Genomic DNA, 15,156 nt, shown 5'->3' on the forward strand with positions numbered 1-15,156 from the left:
GCTTAGATTTTTTTTTTTCCGGAACCGGGGATTGGACTCAGGCCCTTGCGCTTGCCAGGGAAGCACTTATTCCACTGAGCCATCTCCCCGGCCCCAACGTCAGTATTTTTAACTTCTCAGGTGATTCCCAGTGTCTTTGCAGCCGAGGTCAATTTCTGGTGCTCAGAACACTGAAGTGGGGACTCACAGTCCTGGAATGAGAGCAGCAGCCGCAATAAAAACAACAGCATGTGATCATTAAAAGAATCAGCTGACGATACTGAAAGTAAAATGCGTGTGACTGTTGACAGAGAAGAAAGTCCGCCTGGTGGACAGCAGGCCGGGCTTGACCTCGAGGGCGGCCTCTTCAGTGCCTCGCCTGCCTCCAGGGATCCGCGCAGCCTCTTTCCTGCCGCCTGCCTTCCCCCGCCCCCACATGCCCTAATCTCAGTCCTGGGCCTATCAATATAGTTAGAAACCGCGACATCAACAACAGTGTAGCAACAGAGACGTTTCTGGGAGCCCGGCAATGGCGGTCCCCCATACTTGCTAACGTGCTGAGTGCTCTGGCCAGCCTCTGCCTGAGCCTTGGTAGGATTCAAATTCAGCGCTTACAAGGAGTGCCCCAAACCCCCAGTGAGAGTACAGGTGGCAAGGCCCTCAGTGAAAGAAAGTTAGGGAGACATCTCGTCCTTTCATACTCTTTCCCCCTCATACCTCCCTCCTAGGAAGAGAAACTGTTAAAATGAGAAATGAGGACAGACCTAAAGGGCAAACCTGACTCAAAGCCACTTGCTGGGTATGACTGAAAGGGGCCCCTCCATCGCGTCGTTACCTGCCACTGTCTCTACCTGGTTGTAGGAGTTACAAGGAAGGCAGGAAAAGATCTGCTCTGTGCTTGGGGGAACCAAGCATTTGGATGACACAGCTGGGGCTGGCTAACAAGCACACGGCTCAGTGCCAGCTGTGTGTCACCTTCTGTTGCTGTGACAACATACCTAACAACAAGTACAGGGAGGAAAGGGCATTGTGGCTCGGGGCTTCAGAGGTTCCCGTCTGTGATCAGCCCGGTCCAAAGTCGTAGGGCTGGGATGCAGAAATATCATGGAGGAAAGAGGTCTAGATTTAATAACCAAATTCAGTAGCATAGCTGGATGCCAAGCCAGCACTCCAAAGTCTAGAGCATTTGTGTGCAGGAATAACAAGCTCAGTGAGAGAGAAACTAGGGAAACAGCACGGTTAAGAACAGCATCAAAAGGGCCAGCCAAATAGCTCAGTGGATTAAAGCGCCTGCTTAGGTAGATGCAGGGGCTGGGAGTTTGATCCCTGGGCCTCCTGTGCCAGTCCCATCCCCAGGGGCATGCTGAGACAACGATTGAGACTGAGGGTGGTGGCACGCACCTGTAATCCCAGCACTTGGGAGGCTGTAGTGAGACCCTGTAGAGCCTGTCCTAAAATGCAAAAGAAAAAAAGTATCAAAAAAAGGAGAGACACCTAGGAATCGATCTAACAAAGACAGTAAAAGACCTCTACATTGAAAGCTTCAGGACTCTGAAAAAGGAGATTGAAGAGGATATCAAAAAATGGAAAGGTAACCCTTACTCTTGGATAGGAAGAACCAATAAAGTGAAAGTGACCATACTTCCAAAACTGTTATACAGATTTCATGCAATCCCGACCAAAATCGCAATTGGATATCTCACAAAACTAGAGAAAATAATCCTTAAATTCATTTGGAACCACAGGAGATCTAGAATAGCAAAGGCAGCTCTGGGTAACAAAGCAAGGCAGGGGGCATCACAGTCCTTGACTTGAACCTGCACTACAAACATATTGTGATAAAAATAACATGTTACTGGCCAAGAAAACCACACCTGAGTCTCCGTGGAACAGATTAGAAGAGTCAGAAGCAGCTCTGACAGACTAGCCAACTTATGTTTGACAGAGGAGACAAACCTTCCCTAGAAGACAGAGCCCCTTTAGTATATGGTGCTGGGAAAACTGGCTTTCCACATGTCAAGGGCCGGGGAGATGGATCAGTAGAGTAAGCGCTTCCCTGGCAAGCACAAGGGTCTGAGTTCAAACCCAGTTCTGCCAAAAAAAAAAAAAAAAAGACAAAAACAAACAAAAAAAAAATGTCAAAGATTAAAACTAGACCCATATCTCTCACCATATACTAAACTAAAATTGAAGGGATCAAAGATCTAAATTAAACAAAAACACTAAATATGCCGGAAGATAGAATAGGTAGAACTCTTTAAGATGGTTGTGCAGGCAAAGACTTTGTGAACAAAATGCTGACTTCAGAGGAAATATCACAAAGAATAAACAACTGGGATCCCATCTTATTAAACAGCTTCTGCACAGTGAGAGAAAGCACCAACAGAGCGAAGAGACAAACCACAAAGTGGTAAAAAAAAGTTTTCCCGTTGTTCCTCAGAGAGCTGCTATGTTAGAATATATAAAGAACCCAAATGTGAAGACCCAACCCAAAAATGGTCATCTGAAGTAAACAGACCCTTCTCAGGTGAAGAAGTAGGAACAAAATAAATATATGAAAAAATATTCAACATTCCTGACCATTCGAGAAATGCAAATTAAAACAACACTGAGATTCCATCTCACTCCAGAAAGAATGGCTATCACCAAGAAATCAACTAGGCTGGGAGATAGCTTGGTGGTCTAAGCGCCTGCCTGGCAAGCAGAAGGACCTGGGTTCGATTCCTGGTACTGCGTGCCGTGCCGGTCACTGAAACTGGGCTGGTGGCACATGCCTGTAATCCCAGCACTGAGGAGGCTGAGACAGGAGGATCACCATGAGTCTGAGCTGTACAATGAGGCTCTGTGCCAAATAAATAAATAAATGATTTAATTTTCTTTAAATCAACCAATAACGAATGCTGTAGGGAAAAAGGTACTCTTCTCCACTATTAGTGGGAGTTTAGACTGGTACAACCACTATGCAAATCAGTGAGGAGATTCCTGAAAAAAACTAAAACTAGAGATTCCATTCAACCCAGCTAGCTCTCTTCTGGGTATCTTTCCAGAAGAATTAAAAGCATCATACCATAGTAACATACGTGCACCTATGTTTATAAAAGCACAATTTGTAATAGCTAAATTTTGAAACAGCCCAAATGCCCTCCAGCCAATGAATGGATTAAAAAGATGTGGTTTTAGGCTAGATATAGCGGTACATACCTGTGATCCCAACAGCACTTGGGAGGCTGAGGCAGGAGGATTGCTGCAAGTGCAAGGCCAGCCAGGGATACAAAGTGAGTTGAAGGCCAGCCCAAACTGCATTGTGAAAACCTGTCTCAAAAAGAAAAAACAAAATTTTAATGCAGTGGAGTACTACACAGCCACAAAGAAGGAAAAACTTGAAACATTTCTAGCTAAATGGATGCACCTTGAGACCACACTCTTAAGTAAAATAAATCAAGACACACATGTGTAAATACCACATTATTTCTCCGGTGTGAGAAATCAAAAGTGCAAATAAGGACCAAAATGTGTAATAGATATTGTTAAAAGGAAGGAAACATTCAAATGGAAAGAAGAACTAGCAGGTGGGAGGGGAAAAGGAAGAAAAATGCAAAAAAATGGAAACAATGCTTTTGTAAATAAGAGAAAGGGGCTGCAGGGAGGGCAAGGGAGGGGGAAAAAGACCCAAGATACAACACGCACAGGTATGAATTCCCGCTGATGAATGTGACCGCTATGGACACCTACAAAATACCAATAAGCTTAATTTTATAAAAGAAGCATCACAGAAGAAGAGTGGACAGGAGAAAGCTACTCACCTGGTGGTGTCCGGGAAGCAGAAAGGAAGTGGCCAGGGACCAGGTCTAGTGGCCAAGGTCACTCTCCTACGGCCCCCATCCTCCTGCTCGCCCCACCTCCTCTGGTGCACTCGGCTAGGACATCAGGGGGATAAGTTTCTGCCCTCACAACCCAGGAGTCTCTGCCCCAGCAGGCTGATAATCAAGATACACTGTCATACAGGTCGCCCCAAGTGCCTATGTTGGTTAGGCGGGCAAAGGCAGCGGCGAGGAGCTGGCATTGTGGAGCCGCACAGCGCTGGGCTTCATTCCTTGGGTGCCACGCGCTCTCTCGTTTAGGGCCTGGCATGCCCTGGTGCAAATCTCAGGTGAAACTTGAGGAAGGCGTCTTCAGCACTGGGTAACGCGGCTTCCCTTTTTGGGAAACCACGCACCGCCGCTTGGGGGGGACGCGGATTAGACTGGATAATGGAAAGCTCCTGTCGCGGAGCTGGTGGCCTGCAGATAACCAGTCCGCCTGCCCACCCTCCTGACGGAATCCGCTGCAACACCTCAGTCCTGACTATGGACCGTAAGGCAGAGTTGCGCAAATTAAGAGCTGAAGCGCGCGGGTGCATCTGCTATGCACCCGCAGCTATTTTCCAAGCATACCCACTTATTTATTTATTTATTCATTCATTCATTCATTGTGTCTTTTTCAGACAGGGACTCACTCTGCAGTTCAGGCAGGCCTTGAGCTCACACTGAAGTCCAGGCTGGCCTCGAAGCAATTCTCCTGCCTCAGCCTCCTGAGTGCTGGATTGTGGCATGCACCACCTTGCCCGGTAGCATATACTCTTCCAATGCACGCATATTTCACGTACTTAGAGTACTCTATTAATACCTTCTACTTCTTTCTATTGTGTGTGTGCGTGCATGTGTGTGTGTGTGTGTGTGTGTGTGTGTGTAGTTACTAGAGATTGAAACCAGAGCTTTGCACATTACACAAGTGCTCCCCAGAGCCTTGTCTCACTAAGGGTCTCACTAAGTTGCCCAGGCTGGCCTCCACCTCACAATCCTCCTGCCTCAGCCTCCCAATTAGCTAGTATTACAGGCAAACTACACACAGCTTGTTAATGCCTGTTTTTACACCCATAAAAATGTGGATTTATATATTCTTCAGACTTTCTATGTACAGTGGATTTAATTTTGCCTATGATAAAGACAATGAGTTTCCTTCTGGGGTCACTAGCACTTTCAGTCTACGAGACTACCTCCAAAAGATAGTGGTACCTACAAGCAGACTTGCACCTGCTGACCTTGGCTGGGACTTTGCTGAGAACCTATTAATCTGCAGAGGCATCTGTATGACACTGTATCAGACATTCTTGGCAATAACCTTTTAATTTACATGGTTTTATTGTGAAATAATTACAGATTTAGATGCATTTTTAAGAAATAATGCAGAGAAATCCCATGTGCCCTTTATCAGTTTTCCTCAGAGGTTGCAACTTACAAAACTGCATAGCTCAACATCAGAACTGAAATACTGATACCAAGACAGTCAAGATAACAAACGTTTCTATTCCCACAAGGATCCTCACATTGCCTTTTTATACCACCCCTCTCCCAAAAGCCCCCTTACAAATTCCGTGGCACAAATCCTTTGGCCGACTGGGCCCTGCTGTAGTGGGGGCAGTAAGCACAAGATGGACAAGGGTGATCAAACTTCTGGCATAGGTGTTGGGGAGGCATAAGCGCCGACCTGGCAAGCACAAGGACCCGAGCTTGATCCCCCGCCCCACATGCCATGCTGGCCCTAGAACCTGGGGTGTGTGCGTGCCCTACCAGCCCCAGCCAGGCATGGTGGCGCACACCTGTAATGCCAGCACTGGGGAAGATGAGACAGGAGGATTGCCGTGAGCTCGAGACCAGCCTGGGGGCTACAAAAGTGAGCACGAGGCCTGAACTGCACAGCAAGACCCTGGGTCAAAAAACAATAAACCTCTGGCATACGTTTTATTACAGTAAAAAGTCACATTGCCATTAATACCCCTCATGATACCCCCCCTTGCTTCCAGCACAGTTATCCCAGCATTCTTGCCACCTTCTGAAGCAGCTGTGGAATCGTTCTTCTGTACTTTCACAAGACCAGCAGCGCAGTGTATCGCTTACAAAAGGGCCGCTGTGAACACACGAGGAATGTGTCGCACTCCATCATCACTACGAGAGGGAATTTTTCTGCACCATAGTCGTGCTATTGACAAAATGTCATTCTGAAGCACACAACAACAGATTGAACTATGCATCAAGCACTTGGAAATGTGTTTCTATGCTGTCTCCACCCCAAAGAAGCCTGGAAACAGAGGCAACCTGACCCTGCCTCCACAGCAGGCACCCCCAAACCAGCCTTTCCTGGAGATGGGCAGGGCGGTGGCTCCCAGGTGCAAGGAGCCTAGAGCCACGCAGTGTCCGGTGTTCTAAGCAAAAGCCCTCCAGACATGCAGTAGCACCAAACCTCTTTCAGCACAAAGAGAACAGGTGGTGTTTGGGAGTATGAGGTTCAACTTAAAATTCCATTGTTTTTGTTTTTTGGGCAGAACCAGGGATTGAACTCAGGCCCCTTGCACTTGCCAGGCAAGCACTTATTCTACTGAGCCATCTCCCTGGCCGCCTTTTCTTTGGAAACCAAGACCACCTTAACCCCAGGACTGAGGCCTCTGAGAAGTCAGCTGACAGCACAGACCTGGGGGGCCCCCTAGGCAAGCCTCTGATGGCTCTGGTGGCTGTGTATCATTGTTTGTCTAGCAGCAGGGCTTGTTTGTCCTCTGATACTTTTGGAGTCCAGCTATATTTGTACCTGTGAGGCAATTATTTACTCCTGAAGAACTGTTTTTCAAATTTGAGTCAGCACCAACTTCTCCAGGGCAGTACTTTCTGAATTATCTGGGAGTCCCAAGGCTTAGCATAGGGAAGCAGCACAGAACTCAGTGAGGTGAGCTGTGAGGAAGACTAGCCCCCGAGGGTACCAGGATCAAACTCAGGAACCTGCACTTGCCAGGCAGGCACTTATGCTGTTGAGCTGTCTTCCCGGTTCTCCCACAGGTAAGAAGATAATGGGTGGTATGGAATTCACAATTCTGCCTTTCATCCCCCAGCTAACATGCTACATGTAGTCACTTTCCTGTGTTAACAAAAGTCCTTCCAAAGCACTCTATGTATTCTGTAGTTTGATTTTCTATATATGAATGTCAGTTTCCTAAGCTAGGGTCTTGGTGTAAAGCATTGGAATCATTTGCTAGTACTAATTACTTTAAATAAAATTACTCCTTCATCTATATTTTTCCTTAGTTTCTTAGAATTTCATGAATTGGAATTATGGGTTAGGGCTGGCCAAAAAACTCAGTAGACTAAAGCGCCTGCAAGCAGGTGCAGGGGCCAGGGGTTTGATCTCCCCCTGAGCCTGCTGCGCCCTGGCCCGGCCCCAGGTGGGGGGCAGCGAGCTGGTAATTGAGACGGGACGTGGTGGCCCGCGCCTATAATCCCAGCTCTTCGGAGGCTGTAAACAGGCGGATCACTACAAATCCAATCTAGTAGTGACACCCTGAACACCTTGTAGACCCTTCCCTAAGATACAGGGGGAGAAAAAAGAATTACTGGCTAAATGGTATGAATAGCTTTTTTGCCCATTTGGTAGTAAACAGGTCATCTTGTGGTTTTAATCTGGATTTCTTTCTCTGCTAATGATGTCAAAGATTTTTTTCCTTATCTTTGTTTATTAGTTGTATTTCCTTCTTTATGAACTGTCTGTCCATGTCCTTTGTCCATTTCCTATTAGAGTTTCAGTATTTTTCCTAACAATTTGCTAAATTATTTTCCATTGTAATGATCCCAACCCTTGTCATAATTAATGAAAACAACTTCCCTCTTGTGGTGGTCTGAGTTTTAATGTCATATTTTGTTTACTTAGATAAACATTTTCTAATTCTTTATCCCTCAGTGTTTTACTTTTTGTTGTTTCTAACGTCAAGATTTTTGAACGAGAGGCCAACACCCCCACGTCTCTTCCCTCCACTCAAAATTCACCACGAGCCGCTCCCCGCAGAGCTATACTCCAGCCAGTGGAGAAAGACAATAAATAGACAAGTAGAGCACATGCCAGGTGCTGACAGACTCCAAGAGCAAGCAGAGTAAGGGACGGCCTTTCTCTGGCGTTGCCACTGCAGCAGAGTGTGAAGGAGCTGAGGTGCAAGAGAGACCTGAACTCGCTGGAAGAGGAGCATGCTTGGGGGCTTTTCCAAATGTCTTTTTCTTTTCTTTTTTTTTTTTTTTTTTTTTTTTTTTTTTTTTTTTTGCGGTACCGGGGACTGAACTTCCAAATGTTGTTGGTACTGGGAATTGAACCCAGCCACCGGGGCCTTTGCACTGAACTACAGCCCCAGCCCGTTTTCTTTTTCTCTTTTTTTTTTTTTTTTTTTTTTTTTTTTTGAGATGAGGTATCTTAGTTACTTTCTCATCCATGAGATGCAGTACTCAATGCCCACAACTCTAAGGAAGACATTTATTTTGGCTAGCAGTTTGCAGAGGTTTCGCGTCCACGGCCAGCTGGCTCCAAGGCAGGACAGAGGGCAGAGGGCCCTGGGAGAGAAGACTCCAGAGAGTGGCCTTCAGCCACAGGAAGCGGAGAGAGGTCAAGGGAGGAGGGAACCCAAAGCTCTTCCAGGCCACGCCCCCAGTAAGCGCCTCCTCCAATCAGGTTTCACCTCCCAACTTCGCGTTTAGCTGTAGACTCATCAACAGACTCAACACTGATAGGCACCACGCCACCGCTCATGATTCAGTCACCTCCACAGAGCCCTACCTAGGACTCCACGAGGCTTTAGGAGGAATCAGACATAACCCATAACAGGATTTGCTAAATCGCCGAGGCTTGAACCCAATTTGCAATGCCCCCACCTCTCAACCTCCTAGAGTTCTAGGATTATGGCATTCACTACCATTCCTGGATGCTTGTTGTCTTTATCTTTAATGAATCACATCACCAATGTGACTAGAACCGAGTGAGCAAGGGAGGAGATCAAAGACCTAGGGAGTGACAGTGTGCATCACAAAGAGATAGAGGGAATTGGAAATGATTTACTGGAATGTTCTCGATAGTAGTGTGACATGATCTCCTTTACCTTTGTTTTTGTTTTTGTTTTGTTTTGGCAGTGCTGGGAATTGGACCCAGCCTCTTGAAACTGAGCTACATGCCCAGCCCTTTAAAAAAATTTTTTTTTCTTACAGCAGGACCTTGCTAAATTTCCCAGGTGGGACTCAAATTGTCATCCTCCTGCCTCAGCCTTCCAGAATGCTGGGATTTTAGACTTGAGTCACCATGCCTGGCTATGACAAGCCTTACTTTCAAAAGGTCATGCTGTGGGAAATAGATAGCCCAAGGGCCAAGAACCAAGGCAGGAAGGCCCGCTGTGATTCTACTGCTGTGACAAATGAGAACTAGAGACTTAGATTGGGTTGTATCATTGGGAAAGAGGAAAATTAGATTCCACACATATTTGGCAGCATTTGCTGGTGGATTAGAGTTAGAATATGGCAAACAGATACCCTCAGAGTGGTTTCCCATGATCCTCACCTCCTGATAGTCATGCCTTGAGTGTGAGATGGACTTAGTGGTATCCCTCAATGCAAGCAGAATACGGCAGAAGTGATGGATGTCGTTTCTGAGATTACATTTCAAGAAGACTGACTATTGCTTCCTGTTCCCTTGCCCAGTCCAATGAAGAGACCGTATTGCAATGAACTAATTTCTTTGCTAGCTATTGGCCTTGTGATGACTACAGCCCCAGCAGTTTCCTCAGTTGCAGCCTATGGGAGACCCCAAGTCATAGGTGCTGTCCTGACCCACAGAACTATGCAACAGCATTGGATGTTTTAGGCCTCTGAGTTTGTGAATATTTTATTATACAGCAGTCAATGCTTAAAACAAGATCCTAGTTTGTTTTGTTCGCATTGTCCCCAGCATCTAGAAAAATCCTTGGCACACAGTGGGTACTCAGGAGTATTTTTGAATGACTGAATGAATTTTAGGAATTTTGTTATCGAGGTGGCCTGGACCATGTGGTGTGCAGATGGGTCCTAGAGCAACTTTGCTGCTTTATTGCCATTCTGAAGCTGGCACAAACACAAGGCCAAGACGGGGTGATCCAAGAAAAGAGCAGTTGCAAAGCCAGAGTAATAAACATACTTAGTGCTACCTTTTGATTTTGATCAAATTTCTTTTGATTACTTGAGCAAGTTTAAGCTAGTTTGAGCTGAAATTTCAACAACTTGAAACTAAAAGCATTTAAAATGTAGTTTTCATTAGATTCTTCTCTCTCTTTACCTTTTTTTAAGACAGGGTTTTGCTATGTAGCCCATGGTGGCCTTTAACTTTTGATGTCTTGTCTCCTAAGTGCTGGGATTACAGGCATGCACCACCACACTTGGCCCTCCTGTCTTTCTTAACTCTTTTGGCACATTTTCTTTAGCTTTGTTTCTTCTGCATACCTCGTTGTGGCAGTTTTGGGGGCCTGCCTAGTTTCTATTCTTTCCTTCCCTGTCAGGCAGACTTGGTTTAGTTGGCACAGGAAAAATCACATTTCCAACTCCCTTGGAAGATGGTTCTAAATTCCAGCCAATGTAAACGTAAGTTTCATAGGAGGGCCTTCTGGAAAGAAGCCAAGAAGGCTCAGGGTGGCTGCAGATTCCTTCTTCCTTTGAGTCTTCCTCCTCCCAGCTGCCTGCAACAGCACAGAAGGCCTTCCACAGGGCATTTTGAGAAATGAACCAAATTTGAAGATGGAACTGGGTGTGGTAGAAGAGAAAGAGCAGGCCAGCAATGGAGCTGAACAATGTGTGTGAAAGCCCCTCTTCTGAACTTCATGATGAGAGAAGACTAGTTTTGACCTCCTCTCTTGCTTTTTCTGGGACATGTAGCTGAGCAAGACTTCACTGGAGGGTTCCGCCCATCCGCGACCTAAGAGGTAGTCATGGCGCCCAGCCGGAATGGCATGATTCTGAGGCCCCACTTCCACAAGGACTGGCAGCGGCGTGTGGCTACGTGGTTCAACCAGCCAGCTCGGAAGATCCGCAGGCGCAAGGCCCAGCAGGCCAAAGTGCGCCGCATCGCCCCGCGCCCTGTGTCCGGGCCCGTCCGGCCCATCGTGCACTGCCCCACCGTGCGCTACCACACCAAGGTCCGAGCCGGCAGGGGCTTCCGTCTGGAGGAGCTGCGGGTGGCCGGTATTCACAAGAAGGTGGCCCGGACCATTGTCATCTCGGTGGACCCAAGGCGGTGGAACAAATCCACCGAGTCCCTGCAGGCCAACGTGCAGCGGCTGAAAGAGTACCCGCTCCAAGCTCATCCTCTTCCCCAGGAAGCCATCGGCCCCCCAAAAGGGAGACAGCTCCGCTGAAGAACTCAAGTTGGCCGCCCAGCTGACAGGACCTGTGATGCCCATCAGGAATGTCTATAAGAAGGAGAAGGCCAGGGTCATCACAGAGGAGGAAAAGAACTTCAAGGCATTCGCCAGTCTGCGCATGGCCGGTGCCAACGCCCGGCTCTTTGGCATCCGGGCGAAGAGAGCCAAGGAAGCCGCAGAGCAGGATGTTGAGAAGAAAAAAAAAAAACAAAAAACACTGTTGGGATCTTGTAATAAATGCTCAGAAAAGCAGAAAAAAAAAAAAAGAAAGAAAGAAAGAAAAAGACTTCACTGGAGCAAGACTTCACTGACGTCACCCTCAAACCTGATGCTCCCAGCGTTTGGTCCTTTCTCCTCTTTGCATAATTCCCTCCATTCCCACGCTGCAGTCCACGAAAGGACTCCCAACCTGATGCCTGCACCTTCTGCTTGTCTTCCAAGTGCCACACCCAAGTCGTGGTGGCTTTTAGATGGCCCAGATGCTGAGAAGCATGGCTTGGAGAACCAGATAGACAGTTCCCAATCCCAACATCATTACTCTCCAAGCAATTGTGGGTGAGCAACGATGTCCCTGAACCTGTTTTGCTATCTGTGAAATGGACCTAACAATACTACTCCATATTGTTTTGGTTTTGGGGTTTTTTTTTGCGGGGAACGGGGGAGGGGGATATTGAACTAAGGCCCTTGCACTTGCCAGGCAAGCCCTTATTCTACTGAGCCATCTCCCTGCCCGCCAGCCCCCCAGTCTCAATTGCTGTCTCAGTGCAACACCACCCCTAACCCCACCCCCTGCCCCAGGGGCCCTACTTCTTACAATTGTGAGCTTCTCTTTTTGTTATTGCCATCAGTCCCTCATAATCAATCGGTGATCAAATTTGGCGCATTTTCTCTCAGAACTGTGACTGTGCTTTTCCATTTCTATTTCTACTCCCTGGTTGAAATTCATATTAGACCTCCCAGCTTATTTCTATGGCCAGCAACAGAAACAAGCCAACTTCTAACCCCCTTAAAAACAAAAAACAGGGGCTGGGGAGATGGCTCAGTAGAATAAGTGCTTGCCTGGCAAGTGCAAGGACCTGAGTTCAATCTCCGGTTCCACCAAAAAAAAAAAAAAAAAAAACAACAACCAGGGCCATGACTCAACATAGGCCTTTCCTGACTACTGTTGCCTACAGAATAAGATCCAAATTCCACAGTGGTCATTGGAAGTTGTCCCATCTTATCCCTGCCAGCCTCCTCATCCTCATTCCCCCAGAACTCTAGGCATTCCTGATCCCTTCCTGCTAGAACATGTCCGTTATGTACCCACTCACTGAACACACCATGGCCACTAATATGTGGCCCAGTCAGCCCTCGGAAGTGAGTTGGTACTCCTGCATTTCTTCTCTTCTCTCTCCTCATTCTAAAGGGATCTGTCTTAGTCTCGGGGGTGGTTGAGCAGCTGGGCAGCAGAGGTAACTGGAGACTCTTCGCTTCCAGGCTGGGATTTCCCAAGTGGAGTGAAAAGAGCTTGAGGTGAGGGCGCCTCTGATAGAAACTGCACTCAAGGGACAGGTTTCCTTCGTACCAAGAAGAAATGTTTGAGCCTGGGGGAGGTAAGGCAACTCTCAGGGACTAGAACCTATCCTTGCCTCAGGGTGCACCAGAGTACTTACCAGGCACTCGGGAGAAATGCCCCATGTATCAGGGAGATAGGTCTGCATCCAGACTTTCAGTGTCACAGAAGGAGCAGCCCAGGGGCCTGAAGGACCCAGCAGGTCCTTATCACAGGAGGAGGTCAGCTATCTTGACAACTACTAGTTAGGCTTCCCTAGGGAAACAGGATCAACAAAAAAACATATATGTAGAATTATGCCAGGTGATTATTAGGTGGGCTTAAAGGATCAGAGGTGGAGACTCCACAGTCGTCCCTGTCTGTGTGCCGGAAACCTGGGAGGTCCTGCAAAGGCTCAGCCTCAGGCGATGGAAGCCATAGGGTGAAAGGCATCAAAGATGCAGCACCAGTCCACAGCCAAAAGCCTGGAAGCAGACCGGCAGCTCACTGGTACAAGTCTACACTGGGAGGCTGAAGAAACTTAAGACCTGGAGACCAACTGATGGCTGAAGGTGAGGCCAGCAAAAGACACACCAGCTCTAAGACTGGAGCTCTTCAAAGCAGGCCCTCATCCTTCCCTTTCAGTTCCACCCGGGCTACAAGTCTATGGGCTGCTGCCTCTCCAGCGGGGGGTGGGCCTTCCCCTCCACTTGCTGGCCTGCTAAGCACTGAGCTGCCCCCGAGTTTCTTATCTGCTTGAGAAGCAAGCTGCCCCTGCCTTCTCGGGCTGCTGCTCTACTTGCTCCAAGCGCCCTTTGTGCTCTTGCTCTTGTCTTTCAGCTCCAGATTTCTGGCTCCCCAGACCTGCTGTCAGGGGGCTCTGCCAACCCTCACAATGTCCCTCCTTGTTCTTAGACCGAGTTTCCTGCAGTTAGCTCTGCCAGAAGCTCTGGTTTGGGCATCTTCTATTGTCTAATTAGAAATTATGTTGCAGCTCTTGTCCAAACACACACCTAACTGGGTCAGTCTCCAGACCCCAAGGGTACGGGAGAGAAGGGACACAAGGACAGGAAGTTTTCCTCATTTCCACCTGGCAGAACTCTTGCTAACAGGTCACCCTCTGGGAGCATTCCCTGACCCGAGCATGGCTCTTCTGAAGACTTCTGCAGAAGTCTTTTGTTTGTACCTCTGCACTTGTCACCGTGTATTACTATTTGTGTCTTCAAGGCGGTCTTTTTACTTCAACTAAGAAGACCTTGGTGACAGGAGCTGTCCCACTTAGCACAGGGCCAGCTATAGAAAGGACCTCAAAAATGATTGGTATAGGCCATTTCCCCACACTGTCCTACACCTGTCTTTCTTCTTTCTCAGTTACAGATGCATTTGACTACAAGGCACAGACTCTGGCTACCATGGTTTAAATAATATTTGTCTCAGACATTAAGAAATCTGGAGGAAAGGTGTCCAAGGCCACTAGGGACCTGGCCTCTTATGATCTTGCTGACTTTAATATATTGGTCATTGGCTATTAGTTGTCCGTTTTGCCTCTAAACATGGCACACGTTACATGCAGGAAGAAACAGGAAAGTGAAGGGCCATCGCTGTCTTTTTTCATAGGAAAAGTGTGAGTTTTCCCTGAAGGACTCTGTTGACATCTCACTGTAGAAACTAGATCAGGTTGTACCAATAAAATCAGATAAAATTAAAAAAGAAACTAGATCAGATGGCACCCTAGCCACAAGGGGAACAGAGAAGGGGACAGCAGGGAGAAAGGGAGGGGCCCAGGTGTAAGTGAGGACGGGCTGAGGACTCACTCCGCACCTACACCTACGGAGTCAGAGATGCTATGGGGTGGGTTCCACGAGTCTGTGTTGTCCCACACATCCCCCAAGGGGCTCTTCAGAGCCAAAGTTGGAGACTCATCGCCCCGGGGATGGCCAGCATTACAGTAGTGAAACCATCCGAAACTAGATTTTTTTTTTCTTTTTGGCAGAAGCGGGGATTGAACTCAGGCACTTGCACTTGCCAGGGAAGCGCTTATTCTACTGAGCCATCTCCCCAGCTGCCCCCCCCCCAACTAGATTTAGATCACTCATTTTTAGGACAAGTTTTGTCACTTAGTAACCAGCAGACCTTAGCTTTCTGTTCTATAAAATAGGAATAAGCTGGGCACCATGACCTACACCTGTAATTCCGGCGCTTGGAAACTAATGTAGGAGGATCTCTTCCATTTGAGGCCAACCTGGGCTGCATAGTGAGTTCAAATCCAACCTCAACTACATAGTGAGACTCTGTCTAAAAAAAATAAAGCCAGGCATGGTGGTGCATACCAGTAATCCCAGCACTTGAGAGGCTGAGGCAGAAGGATCACTGTGAGTTCAAGGCCAGCCTGAACTGCATAGTGAAACCCTGTCTCAAAAAG

The 15,156-nt window shown here is 47.5% G+C and overlaps 1 pseudogene; it reads left to right on the forward strand.

Moving 5' to 3' along the window:
- The first annotated feature begins 10,768 nt into the window (after positions 1-10,768).
- Positions 10,769-11,396, forward strand: LOC101566085 (annotated as a pseudogene).
- The last annotated feature ends 3,760 nt before the right edge of the window (positions 11,397-15,156 follow it).

Source organism: Octodon degus, unplaced genomic scaffold (assembly GCF_000260255.1).
Source record: "Octodon degus isolate 3935 unplaced genomic scaffold, OctDeg1.0 scaffold00134, whole genome shotgun sequence".
NCBI lineage: Eukaryota > Metazoa > Chordata > Mammalia > Rodentia > Octodontidae > Octodon > Octodon degus.